The 14,813-nt window shown below is 45.2% G+C and overlaps 1 long non-coding RNA gene across 1 annotated transcript; it reads right to left on the bottom strand.

Annotated features, from left to right (window-relative positions):
* Positions 1–5,111: 5,111 nt before the first annotated feature.
* On the bottom strand, positions 5,112–6,219 carry LOC306989544. The gene is made up of 3 exons (XR_013795658.1): positions 6,005–6,219; positions 5,832–5,921; positions 5,112–5,244 (listed from the first exon to the last, which is right to left on the bottom strand). It is a non-coding gene; the product is annotated as an uncharacterized lncRNA (long non-coding RNA).
* Between the last annotated feature and the right edge of the window lie 8,594 nt (positions 6,220–14,813).

Raw genomic sequence — 14,813 nt, 5'->3', positions numbered from 1 at the left:
GTTTGGGTCAAGAAGTGCATGCTCTGCAAGTTTCATAAGCCTTGTTTTCAAACTAATAAAATAGTCTTGGGCTTTCAGTTGTGAGTGTGCATGTTTGTAGGGGCAATGTTGCAAGGTTACTGCAAGGCTGAAAACTTCAGTGTCCTCTCAGATCTGGGTTAAGTGTATGTTGCACTGGGTTCTCTCCCCATCCCTATTTTACCCCTCCTTTCTCCTCCCCCAACATTGTTCTTCCTCTCCCTCCTCCCAACACCACTATTCCACCCAACCCTCATCCTCCCCATCCCTATTCTGCCCCTCACCCCTCCCTGCATCATCACTATTTTGCTGCCACAGGAGGACTTTATCAAGACCCATGAATGTATCTAATCCAAGCTCTGTGTTAAAGGTTGTGTGTGTGTGTGTGTGTTTGTTTGTTTGTGTGTGTGTTCGTTTGTGTGTGTCTGTGTGGGGTGTGATATGCACAACTCATCTGAAAGTTGTGGTTGGTGGTCAGTTTGAATGTACATGCATGTTTTTGACCGACATTTTCCTTTAAATGTACACTGTAAAAAATATCTACTTGGTTCTACTTAAAAGCATAAGTTAAGCAGCTGCCTCAAAATTTCAAGTAAAAACAAAATGGATTAATTAATTGTTTCAACTCATTATTTTGAGTCTTGTTTAGCTGTGAATTGCCTTCTGCGAGTCAACATTACTAAACCATTTTTGTTGTTTCAACTTTGCTATGCAAGTTAAAAATAAAGTGAACTCATTAATGAGCATTCGGTTCACTTATCCCCATTAGTGGGTTCAACCTAGTAATTTCAATTAAGTAATGTCTTTGAATTAGGGTATCGAGTTATGATGATCTAAAATAATCGCTTGTTTTAACTTAACAATTAATTATAAACACACACACATTTGTGTACAAAACATGTTTTTTATTAAAACCAATGTTAAGCCAATACAACACTATTCATATTAACCCAATAGAAAATACTTTCCTTTAAACACATTAGCTTTTCCTTACACAACACTCTTTGTCTCTTTGTCTTTGGTGAGTTAGTTTAATATCAGTTATATTTTAATCAACACAAAGATTCATTTAAATGTTAAATTTCAATATTTATACTTTTATAAATCATTAATCGTCTTAATCTGTGATGAACCCTGTTTCTGTGTGTGTGTGTTTGTTTGTATGTATGTATGTGTGTGGTGTGTGTTGTTTTTGCGTGTGGTGTGTGTGTGGTGTTTGTTTGTGGGTGTGGTGTGTGTTTGTTTGTGTGTGTGTTTGATTGTTTGTGTGCGTGTAATGTGTGTGGTGTGTGTTTGTGTGTGTGTTGTTTGTTTGTGGGGTGTTTGTTTGTGGGTGTGGTGTGTGTTTGTTTGTTTGTGTGTGTGTAATGTGTGTTTGTGTGTGTGGTGTTTGCTTGTGGGTGTGGTGTGTGTTTGTTTGTTTGTGTGTAATGTGTGTTTGTTTGTGTGTGGTGTTTGTTTGTGTGTGGTGTGTGTTTGTTTGTGTGTGGTGTGTGTTTGTGGGTGTGGTGTTTGTTTGTGGGTGTGGTGTTTGATTGTTTGTGTGTGTTTGTACAATTTTTTTTTTTATTAAAACCAATGTTCAGCCAATACAGCACTATTCACATTCACCCAATAGAAAATACTTTCCTTTAAACACATTAGCTTTTTTCCTTACACAACACTGAAATATTGAACAGTTTTTAACATTAAGACTGCAGCTGGTTGTTTTCAAATATTTGAGACTTGATACATGTCTACAGAAACAAAGGGAAAAAATTAATTCCAATCGTATTCTCGGGTGGGGCATGGTTTACAAATTGTACCTCAGGAGCTTGTTTCGGATGCCGTGGACTCTGGCAGAGGCTTGATCTTCATCACTACCCTCTGAAGGAACTCAACTCAAAGGAATACTTCATGGCTCGTGGATACTCAAGATTAACGCAGTAGATGATCCCCAAAAGCATGGCAAAGCTGGATGGCACATCCTTAAAGTTGTGAAGCACAACAGTCTCCTCAACCACAACTGCCACATTGAAGACCTCACGTGGAAATGCATCCTGGTTTTCACCTTCATAGCCTATCAACAAGGCCAAGTTGCATCCCCTCCATGGCTGCAGTCAGAGTCTCACCATGGGCCTTGAAAAGCAGAAGAAAAAAATAGTGTGAATGTTTGGGTCAAGAAGTGCATGCTCTGCAAGTTTCATAAGCCTTGTTTTCAAACTAATAAAATAGTCTTGGGCTTTCAGTTGTGAGTGTGCATGTTTGTAGGGGCAATGTTGCAAGGTTACTGCAAGGCTGAAAACTTCAGTGTCCTCTCAGATCTGGGTTAAGTGTATGTTGCACTGGGTTCTCTCCCCATCCCTATTCTACCCCTCCTTTCTCCTCCCCCAACATTGTTCTTCCTCTCCCTCCTCCCAACACCACTATTCCACCCAACCCTCATCCTCCCCATCCCTATTCTGCCCCTCACCCCTCCCTGCATCATCACTATTTTGCTGCCACAGGACTTTATCAAGACCCATGAATGTATCTAATCCAAGCTCTGTGTTAAAGGTTGTGTGTGTGTGTGTGTGTGTGTTTGTTTGTTTGTTTGTGTGTGTGTTCGTTTGTGTGTGTCTGTGTGGGGTGTGATATGCACAACTCATCTGAAAGTTGTGGTTGGTGGTCAGTTTGAATGTACATGCATGTTTTTGACCGACATTTTCCTTTAAATGTACACTGTAAAAAATATCTACTTGGTTCTACTTAAAAGCATAAGTTAAGCAGCTGCCTCAAAATTTCAAGTAAAAACAAGTAAGGAATAATTGACGACAGGCCGTTGAATTATTATAAAAATAATGCACACCCATTATTATTCCGCTTATACTACAGTTACCACACCTCGAAATATTGTTCAGATGATGTATTTCAAGACGTTTGTAAAGTTTTTGTCATTAAAACGCTCTTGTATGTAGGACTAATTCCTTGCGCATCTAAACCCATGCTCCGTTGCTAATTCCAAAACGTCATTTTAGAGTTAGTAACGGAGGTTTGAGCCGCTGATAGCAGAGTAATGCTGGACACACACACGTAACGACTAGAAACATTCTCTGACTGTGAATGCAGCAGATTTTAAACACCACTGTGAACACAGACTGAACGCGCTGAAAACGCGTGCATGATCAGTCATAACATAAGTATCAAATTACATTCATAACCGGATTAGAGAGAAGCATGTGCGTCAATATTATTATTTATTTATTCATTCAATTCGTTTTAATTAATTCGTTCATTCTTTTTTTCTATTAGTGACAGTAGACTAGACTAATAAATGAAACACAAAGCCCTTTTAACAAGTATAGGCCTATCAATTTTATTTATTTGTTATATTATCTTCAATAATTACGAAAACCCGTGCAACAGGACTATCAATTTATTTAAATATTCAGTTTAATTTTCTATTGATTATGAATAGGACTGTTTACTTTATTTATTAAAATTAAACTGCATGTTTTCATTGATTGTGAAGTTAGACATTGAAAATTGCAGATCAAGCGCATGGGGCTGCAGCTCTTTCTTGTTATGAATTGTATCGTATTGTCCGTTATTACAGTTGACTACGCGAAGTGATATGGAACTGTAATGAGGTCAAGACCTGCCGGAACTACTTTAGCCGTGCGGTTCCCTGAAAATAATTGCACACCTCAGAACGTTCGTCAACCAATCAGATTCAAGCATTCAACGGCCCTGTAGTATAAAATGGATTAATGAATTGTTTCAACTCATTATTTTGAGTCTTGTTAAGCTGTGAATTGCCTTCTGCGAGTCAACATTACTAAACCATTTTTGTTGTTTCAACTTTGCTATGCAAGTTCAAAATAAAGTGAACTCATTAATGAGCATTCGGTTCACTTATCCCCATTAGTGGGTTCAACCTAGTAATTTCAATTAAGTAATGTCTTTGAATTAGGGTATCGAGTTATGATGATCTAAAATAATCGCTTGTTTTAACTTAACAATTAATTATAAACACACACACATTTGTGTACAAAACTTTTTTTTTATTAAAACCAATGTTAAGCCAATACAACACTATTCATATTAACCCAATAGAAAATACTTTCCTTTAAACACATTAGCTTTTCCTTACACAACACTCTTTGTCTCTTTGTCTTTGGTGAGTTTAATATCAGTTATATTTTAATCAACACAAAGATTCATTTAAATTTTAAATTTCAATATTTATACTTTTATAAATCATTAATCGTCTTAATCTGTGATGAACCCTGTTTCTGTGTGTGTGTGTTTGTTTGTATGTATGTATGTGTGTGGTGTGTGTTGTTTTTGCGTGTGGTGTGTGTGTGGTGTTTGTTTGTGGGTGTGGTGTGTGTTTGTTTGTGGTGTTTGTTTGTGTGTGTGTTTGATTGTTTGTGTGCGTGTAATGTGTGTGGTGTGTGTTTGTGGTGTTTGTTTGTGGGGTGTTTGTTTGTGGGTGTGGTGTGTGTTTGTTTGTTTGTGTGTGTGTAATGTGTGTTTGTGTGTGTGTGTGTAATGTGTGTTTGTTTGTTTGTGTGTAATGTGTGTTTGTTTGTGTGTGGTGTGTGTTTGTTTGTGTGTGGTGTGTGTTTGTTTGTGGGTGTGGTGTTTGTTTGTGGGTGTGGTGTGTGTTTGTTTGTGTTTGTATGGTGTTTGATTGTTTGTGTGTGTTTGTACAATTTTTTTTTTATTAAAACCAATGTTCAGCCAATACAGCACTATTCACATTCACCCAATAGAAAATACTTTCCTTTAAACACATTAGCTTTTTTCCTTACACAACACTGAAATATTGAACAGGTTTTAACATTAAGACTGCAGCTGGTTGTTTTCAAATATTTGAGACTTGATACATGTCTACAGAAACAAAGGGAAAATATTAATTCCAATCGTATTCTCGGGTGGGGCATGGTTTACAAATTGTACCTCAGGAGCTTGTTTCGGATGCCGTGGACTCTGGCAGAGGCTTGATCTTCATCACTACCCTCTGAAGGAACTCAACTCAAAGGAATACTTCATGGCTCGTGGATACTCAAGATTAACGCAGTAGATGATCCCCAAAAGCATGGCAAAGCTGGATGGCACATCCTTAAAGTCAACAGTCTCCTCAACCACAACTGCCACATTGAAGACCTCACGTGGAAATGCATCCTGGTTTTCACCTTCATAGCCTATCAACAGGCCAAGTTGCATCCCCTCCATGGCTGCAGTCAGAGTCTCACCATGGGCCTTGAAAAGCAGAAGAAAAAAATAGTGTGAATGTTTGGGTCAAGAAGTGCATGCTCTGCAAGTTTCATAAGCCTTGTTTTCAAACTAATAAAATAGTCTTGGGCTTTCAGTTGTGAGTGTGCATGTTTGTAGGGGCAATGTTGCAAGGTTACTGCAAGGCTGAAAACTTCAGTGTCCTCTCAGATCTGGGTTAAGTGTATGTTGCACTGGGTTCTCTCCCCATCAATATTCTACCCCTCCTTTCTCCTCCCCCAACATTGTTCTACCTCTCCCTCCTCCCAACACCACTATTCCACCCAACCCTCATCCTCCCCATCCCTATTCTGCCCCTCACCCCTCCCTGCATCATCACTATTTTGCTGCCACAGGACTTTATCAAGACCCATGAATGTATCTAATCCAAGCTCTGTGTTAAAGGTTGTGTGTGTGTGTGTGTGTGTGTGTGTGTGTGTGTGTGTGTGTGTGTGTTTGTTTGTTTGTTTGTGTGTGTGGGGTGAGGTGAGTGGTGTGTGTGTGTGCACGCAAGTGTATATGTGGGTGGGTGCGTTCGTATATGGGCTGTTATGCATGACAGAAAAAGGTCTTACGTCACACATCCTGATGATGTCTGATGGCTCTTCTCTTAGGTAGTGTGGCAGAACCAGCAGAGCAGCAGTCCTTCTCCTTTCGTTTGTGTCCTACAAGACAAAAATAAGCAGTGTTGAGATTTTATTGCGAACATCTGGTGCCCAATTTTACAATTCTCAGCTCGTCTACTCACGTCTTTCTTCAGACAGTCCAAAATGGCTTTCAGTGCAGGCTTCTTTGCCGAGTTGGTCGCAGCTTCGTACACTTCCAGCAGTCTTGGTGTCAGGTCATCAAGTCCGTCGAGGAATAATGTTTGATATTGCTTGGCGCTGAAAAAGTACAAAGTTCACAACGAAGTTTAGCAACAGGACTGGTTCCTTGTTTGTGGTCCGTCAAATGTTTTAAAAGTTCCACATGGGATTGAAAGACGGTAAGACAATCCGGGTAAATACAACTAAAACCTGTTCTTCCACGTTCATGCTTGCGAAACACATTTTTTTCCTCACAGAAAGAGCAACGAGTGTCTTTCTCAAGATGCCTCGTGATTCCTGCGGCTCTTGCCGAGCCACGCTCATCGACGGGGACCACCACGTGCTGTGTGTTTCCTGCTTGGGCGAGGAACATGCAGCTATCGCTCTCGGTGATGGCGGCTGCCATCACTGTGACATGATGCCAATCGCGACTCTGCGGACTCGCCTTGCATCTTTCACGGAAGCTGCCCTTCCACCTCCTGTAGCGCCGCGCCGTAAAAAGCGCCGCGCTCAGTGGGTCCCGGAACCTCCCTCCACGAGGAGCTCGCCGCCGCCACCGCCGCCGCTAGCTCCTCTCTCCGCTTCGCTGGAATCGCTCTCCGACGGACAAAGGCCGCAGCCCGCCGCCTTGTCTGTCATGGACGACGACCAGCTAGCCGCATCTGAGGGGGATGAGGACTGCTGTTCGCTTCTCGCTTCGGGAAGCGAGGGATGGGCGAGCTCCGTGGACCTCCCCTCCCCCGCTGTTCCGGAACGCCGAGGAGGGAAGAAAAGCATCGAGGCGGAGCTGATGCGTCTGCTCTCACAGGCCGTGTCGAGCCTCGGCCTCGATTGGTCGACGCCCGAGGAGCCTGCCTTCAACCGGCTGGATGGCTGCTTCCTTTCTGGAGACCGCGCTTCGCCCCCCTCCAGGCACGCCCCATTTCTTCCTGAGCTTCACGAAGAGGTAGCGAAATCATGGAAGGCGCCTTTTTCAGCCAGAGTTCGTACTTCTGCCTCGCCAGCATTCTCCGTTGTGGACGGTGCTCGAGACAGAGGCTACCATGCTCTCCCTCCGGTCGAGGAGGCCGTAGCGACTCATCTTTGTCCACCCTCTGCTGGACGGCGGGCTAAGGGAGTCCTACCATCCAAAGCTTGCCGCACGTCGTCAGCTTTGAACGGTCGCGTGTATTCCGCCGCCGGACAAGCTGCATCGGCGCTGCACACCATGGCGGTGCTTCAAATCCACCAGGCCAACCTCCTCCGCAAGCTAGACGAGGAAGGCCCGGGCGCGATCAACGTGCCGGACTTGCGTAGCGCCACAGACCTCGCTCTTCGTGCTACTAAGTCCGCCGCACACGCCATTGGTAGGATTATGGCCTCAGCAACTGTCTCCGAGAGACATTTGTGGTTGACGCTTTCTGAAATGGCGGAGTCAGAGCGCTCTGCGTTCCTCGACGCGCCCGTTTCAGCGACTGGCCTCTTCGGATCGTCCGTCAAAGACTTCGCGGACCGATTCGCCGAGGTGCAGAAGACATCGCAGGCAATGAAACATTTCCTACCGAAGCGCTCCAGTTCCGCAACAGGCCGCCCTAAACAGCCGTCTGTTCGAACTCAGCAGCGCCCCGCACCAGCCGCGCCAACCCAGCAGCAACAGGCCCGAGAGAGACCACGGTCTCGCTCCGCCGGACGCCGCCCGCCGCCATGTGGTCCTCGGCCTAAGATCACACTCGAGCCCGAGGCCTCGGCGCCATCCTAGCCCTGCTAGGAAAAAGACGGTGTTCGGGTCCCACTGCGGCCGGACTTCCACCCAAGATTCCCGCTTGTACAGCCCTAAGTTCCGTGTTTGTGCCAGTGTACTCAGCAGCCAACAAACCGGCCGTAAAGCCCGTTTGCCTGCACACAAACGCCGTTTTCACGGCGACCCAGATAAATCTAAAAAAGAGTTTAATTTCTGGTGTTCCGGCCACGGCCGATGGTGTAATGTGTGTAACTGCAATGCCCACCCAGTGCCCATTCATTCACACAAGCACAGCCCCGTTCAACACAGGGTTTGCACACATAAAATCGACTCATGTCGGTTGTGCTTTTCATGTAGTGAGCGTGCCCACTGTCCAGTGCCCACAACCACTACACACTGCACGTTCCGCGGTTTCTGTAAAAACGAAACCAACGAACGGTCAGTCAGTTCACAAACACAGTATCCCCAGTGTTATAAATGTGCCCGTCACCGCACGCCCACATTTATTCACAAATATAACGAGCCCTACGGGGCTCGCCCCGCGCGCTCTCTCTCAATTCAGAGAGTCGAGCGCGCGCGGGATGCACACTGTGTTAAGCATGCCCCCCGCCTCAGACGCCACGGCGTCCATGTTACAGCACACGGTTGCTCTCGTGTCGTCGCCATTTCGCGACCAGGGCCCAGATTACATTCAACCCCTAGTCACGCGTGCAGATGCATGGGAAAGACTTCCCGGGGTCTCAGAATGGGTGCTAGAGACTATAAAAAGAGGCTATTTGCTACAGTTTTATCGACGCCCTCCCCGTTACACGGAGAGAGTCGAAACCACGGTGAAAACAGAAGTAGCACATCTACTTCGAGCCGAAATAGCGAAGCTATTGAGCAAAGGGGCCATAGAGCCTTTATCTCAAGCTCAGAGCGAAGGGGGTCTGTACAGCAGATATTTCCTGGTACCAAAGAAAGACGGGGGTCTCAGACCCATTTTAGATCTGAGGCATCTGAACAAAGCGCAAGCAAAGCGAAAGTTCAGAATGCTCACGACCAGAAAAATCCTCGCGCAGATTCGCCGAGGAGACTGGTTTATGGCAATAGATCTGAAAGACGCGTATTTTCACATACAAATTGCGTCACGTCACAGGCGATTTTTGAGATTCGCCTTCGAGGGCCGGGCATATCAGTACACAGTCCTGCCATTCGGCCTATCCCTAGCACCTCGTACATTTACAGTGTGCATGGACGCGGCGCTGGCACCCCTGAGACTCCGAGGCATTCGAATTCTGAATTATTTGGACGATTGGCTGATTCTGGCTCAATCGCCTTCAGAACTCATTCGCCACAGGACCCTAATACTCGATCACCTCGAGCACTTAGGTCTGAGAGTCAATTGGGAGAAAAGTTCACTGTTTCCCAGTCAAAGGATCTCCTTTTTGGGGCTGGAACTGAACTCACTGTCTATGACAGCACGGCTGTCATCACAGCGCAGGCGAAACACCCTGCAGATGGTGAAATCCTTCCGCAGCGGTCATATAGTGCCGCTCAGGAGATTTCAAAAAATGCTAGGCCTCATGGCCTCAGCCTCGGCAGCGCTACAGTTGGGCCTGCTGCACATGCGCCCACTGCAGTTCTGGCTGAAAGCGCGCGTACCGCGCCGAGCATGGGTTCACGGTCGTTATCGCCTCAAGGTCAATCAGGAATGCATTTCAGCCCTGACACCATGGAGAGCGTCAGACTGGTACCGGTCAGGTGTAAGCCTGGGGACTTCCTCGAGCCTGAAGGTGGTGTCCACGGACGCGTGCACCTCGGGCTGGGGAGCACTGCTCGAAGGCAGACCGTTCTTTGGCCAGTGGGCGGAACGAGTCGAACTACCGCACATAAACTGCCTGGAAATGATGGCAGTGGACTTAGCGCTGAGGCGCTTTCGTCCTCGGATAAAGGGACACCACGTCCTGGTCAGTTCGGACAACACGTCGGTAGTAGCCTATATAAACCACCAGGGTGGCGTGAGATCCCGGAACCTCTTCAGGTTGACGGAACGCATACTGGTGTGGGCCCAGCACAACCTGCGCTCGCTGAGAGCAATGCATGTGCCTGGTCATCTGAACGTAGGACCAGACAGACTCTCACGGAACAATGTTCCTACGGGAGAGTGGTCTCTACACACACAGACAGTGCGTCTGTTGTGGAAAACGTTTGGCAGAGCGGAAATAGACCTGTTTGCAAACCAGGAGAACGCTCACTGCCCGGAATTCTTCTCAAAGAGCACGAACGCGCTGGCCAGTGTCTGGCCCCGCCGTCCGCTATATGCTTTTCCCCCTGTCTCACTCCTGCCTCAAGTGCTGGAGCGAATCAGGAAAAGCGGATGCGCAGTGCTTCTTGTAGCACCATACTGGACGAATCAACCTTGGTTCCCAGTTTTGATGCGGCTGAAGAGTACTGCCCCCGGGCTCGCAGGCCATGGGCTCGATTTTGCATCCTCGCCCGGATCTATGGTCCCTACATGTGTGGTCCATAAACGGGTACCCACTAACCTCCCTAGAGGAGTGTTAGACACGATCGAGCAGGCTAGGGCCCCGTCTACTAGACGGCTCTACGCTTCCAAATGGTCGGTGTTCTCTGGTTGGTGTTCAGACCGAGGTCTGTCACCACTTCAGTGCGGGGAAACGGAGATTCTCTCCTTCCTGCAGGAGCTATTGGATAAGGGAAGAACCCCATCCACGCTCAAAGTCTATGTGGCAGCCATATCAGCGTTCGTTAATCCAACGCTTGGCCGTTCACTGGGCAGAAACGACCTGGTGGTCCGTTTCCTTAGGGGAGCCAGGAGGTTAAATCCTCCAAGGCCTCCTTCAGTCCCCATTTGGGACCTTTCTACGGTGTTGAACGCTATGAAAGGGGCCCCTTTCGAGCCTATTCACTCAGTTGACATGAAGCACCTGTCTTTCAAGACCGTGTTTCTTTTGGCTCTCGCTTCAGTGAAGCGTGTGGGGGATTTGCAAGCGCTCTCAGTCAGAGCCTCTTGTATGGAGTTCGGGCCTAACGACTCTGTAGTCGTGTTGAAACCGAAGCATGGGTACGTACCTAAGTCCCTCAACACACCGTTCAGGGCTCAGGTCATCTCCCTGTCGGCTCTGCCGGCCTCTGAGGACGGAAATAGCTCCCTTTGCCCGGTCAGGGCATTAAGAGCTTATGTGTCCCGCTCCGCTGTTTTTCGACAGACGGAGCAGCTCTTTGTTTCGTTTAGCGGACGCTCTAAAGGGCGAGCTGTGATGAAACAGAGCCTGTCTCGATGGGTAGTGGACGCCATTGCGTTAGCCTACGCATCTAGAGGTTTGCAATGCCCTCTGGGCATCAGAGCACATTCTACGAGAGGCATGGCCTCTTCGTGGGCTTGGTATAGCGGAATCTCGTTACAAGATATCTGTATGGCGGCAAGCTGGGCCTCTCCGTCTACATTTATAAGGTTCTATAACCTAGAGGTTCCTGCATTGCAGGCTAAACTGCTCTCGGTCTAGAAGACTGTGTACATTGTTCCTGCCCTGCGCTGCGGTCCAGGTCACTTCAATGTTTAAGCATCACTCACTGACAATGTGTCCCATGAGCATGCTATGACCCCTCATATATATCTATATTTACATATATATATGTTATCATGCCTTTAGGGGCACTATTATAAAGGGATGATGCTAATCCTAGCCACTCTCCCTATATAACTCTTGGTGTAGGCGCTTGTATACCAGGGCGCGAGTGCCCTCGGGTGTCTGTGTCGGTCCAAGAGCACGCACGGCGTGTTACAAGGGTTCCCGTAGCGTCGCTTCGACGCAGTAGGAGAGAACTCTACGTAAGAGAATGTACTCGGTTACTAACGTAACCTCGGTTCTCTCTAGAAGAGGGAATGAGTACTGCGTCTCAGGCCGTGCGTGCCCACACTGTGTCGCTTCAGTGACGAAAATCAGAGTGGAGACAGCTATGCTCGTATTTATAGGCCTAGACCACGCCCGTTTCGGCGGGAGGTGACGCAGAGGGCGCGAAGCGCCCTCATTGGTCGGCGTCACTGGCCTCGCATAGGCTGTGCTTTTCTGGCGGAGCAGCCAATGGGCGCGCGATTTGCTCCGCCTAAGGTTGTATGCTACAGAAAAGCGTTTTACATATTTTACAAAATTAAGGATTAATTTTTAGGCTTCAATCTCGAAAAAGAAATATCTTTCCCGTAGCGTCGCTTCGACGCAGTACTCGTTCCCTCTCCTAGAGAGAACCGAGGTTACGTTAGTAACCGAGTACGTTTTAGCTGCTAAGTGATGTGAATTGCAAAAATGAACAACAGCACATTTCAAGTTAAGTCTAACTAACAAATTGGATGTATAAATTGTTGTATTGCTCTTTAGCACTAGCTAACGCGACCGATGTTCTGTAATAAGAAACAATAATGGGCTTGCAGCAACCGAGCGGCTGCTAATCTAGCACTAAGTTAGTTCGTTAGTATCGCCGCCATGATTGACAGGCAGCCAACGTTAATCAGCTCGCACTGGCAAGCCGACCCCAGCAAGAACAACCGCCTCAGTGGTTCTCCAAAATTATTTTGCAGCCCTGGGCATGAACTACCGTTCAAAAGTTTGGGGTCAGTACGATTTTTAATGTTTTTAAAAGAAGTATCTTCTGCTCACCAAGGCTGCATTTATTTGATTAAAAATACAAACAAAAACAGTACTATTGTGAAATAGTATTCCAATTTAAAACAGCTGTTTTCTATTTTAATATATTTTAAACTGTAAATTATTCCTGTGATCAAAGCTGAATTTATCATCATTACTCCAGTCTTCAGTGTCACATGATCCTTCAGAAATCACTATGATTTGATGCTCAAGAAATATTCATTATCAGTTGAAAACAGTTGTGTACAATTTTTTTTCTTCAAAATTCTTTGATGAATAGAAAGTTCATAAGAACAGCATTTATTTAAAATAGAATATTTTCTAACATTATAAATGTCTTTACTGTAACTTTTTATCAGTTTAACTCATCCTTCATGAATAAAAGTATTGATTTATTTTATTTATTTTCCCAAAAAATAAAATAAAAATTCTTAAAGACCCCAAACTTTTAACGGTGTTTAATGTTACAAAAGCTTTAGATTTGCAGATACATGCTGTTATTTTTTACTTTCTATTCATCAAAGAATTTTGAAAAAAAATGGTACACAACTGTTTTCAACATGTTTCTTGAATGTTTCTTGAGCATCAAATCATCATATTAGAAGGATTTCTGGTGGATCATGTGACACAGAAGACTGAAAATTCAGCTTTGATCACAGGAATAATTTACAGTTTAAAAAATATTAAAATAGAAAACAGCTGTTTTAAATTGGAATACTATTTCACAATATTACTGTTTTTGTTTGTATTTTTAATCAAATAAATGCAGCCGTGGTGAGCAGAAGATAAAAATCTGACTGATCCCAAACTTTTGAACGGTAGTGTATTTGGCCTTGACATACGGTCTATCAGAAATGGTGTTTTCTACAACAGTTTACAGTGAAAACTGGTATTGTCTCAGATAAAGCTTTATCAACCGTCTCTGACTGAACTAAAAGACTGCAAACGTGTTCTAGCTAACATTAACGGCCGCTGAATGTGCCTCGCTTAAATGACATCACAGTTGTGCACATATCAAAAGGTAACCCAACGGCTGGGTTTGTCCATATTTGACCCAAAATTGGGTTGAAACAACCCAGCATTTTTTAGGTAGGAATTTTTGCTGTTACACACAATTAAAAAAGAAATAATAATAAGTTGAAAAAAATATATACCATACCACCTCAAAGCTCACAGTAGGTCTGTCTTAAAAATTAATTCCCCAATATAGAAAACTATTTTTTACCTCTGAAACCAGACTGTTGCACTCTAAGAAAAAATACAAAAGAGATAGGCTACAGAAAATGGTTGAAGCTAACTTCGCATTTACACGAGAATTCACAACAACAACAACAACAACAACAAAAAGATTGTGAAATTAATTATTTTCTGTTTTAAATTTTCGGATCAGGCACAAGATGGCGCTAACACTTTTATAAATCGGTCAAGCGGCCAGATGCAGATCATCACTGCATGACTCCGTGTTCAACTTCCCCTGCCTCTTCTGTTGTTAATAATAATACATTTGATTTATAACGCGCTTTTCTCACATCTAATGCCCTAATGTGCTGCTGCTGCGTGTGTGTGTGTGTGGCCTCGGGCTCTGTGTCTGCTTCTACAGCACGATTGAAGGTGACAGGGACAGAGAGGAGGGAGAGAGTGGAGGAGAGAGAGAGAGAGAGAGGAGGATGAACCACGGTGTCGCCAGGAGCAACAAACAATAGAAAAAAAAGTAGAAAGTAGAGCGCGCGTAGCAGAAAAGAACAGGATGTATAGACACGCCAAGAAGGTGTTGAAGGAAGCCTCGGTTCCACCAAGCAGCAAGAACACATAAGCTCAATTATGGGAAAGTTTCTTTTTGATAACCAGAAGAAACCCTGCAGGCTGAAAACTATTCTTTCTCTTCAGTAGTGTGCTGTAGATCATCTCTCTGCTGACAGTCCCAGGATGAGCTACACGAGTTATTTGATAAAGCTGCTCTGCTCGGCTTTGTTTTAAGGACTTGATGAAAATTTGTCATGGCATTGTTGCTATGGTGACCACCCCTTCGTCATAGCCCCCTCCCCCCCCCACACACGTTTAACCCCCAGCGCTAAGAAAAGAGCTAGAAAGAGATGGAGAGGGGCTAGTTAAAAAAAATGCATGCCCTAAAGCTATATGAATCTCAGCAAGAAATTACGCGCGCACGCACGCACGCACACACGCGCACGCACGCACACGCACACACACACACACACACACACACACACACACACACACACACACACACACACACACACACACACACACACACACACACACACACACACACACACACACACACACACACAATGCATAATTGTACAAGACATATAAAGGCTATTTAGCCTACCAAAAATCTGAATCTAATTTGTATTATAAATTGAT

The sequence above is a fragment of the Phoxinus phoxinus genome, assembly GCF_949152265.1.
Source record: "Phoxinus phoxinus genome assembly, chromosome: 21".
Lineage (NCBI taxonomy): Eukaryota > Metazoa > Chordata > Actinopteri > Cypriniformes > Leuciscidae > Phoxinus > Phoxinus phoxinus.
This window is presented reverse-complemented; position numbering and strand designations above follow the sequence as displayed.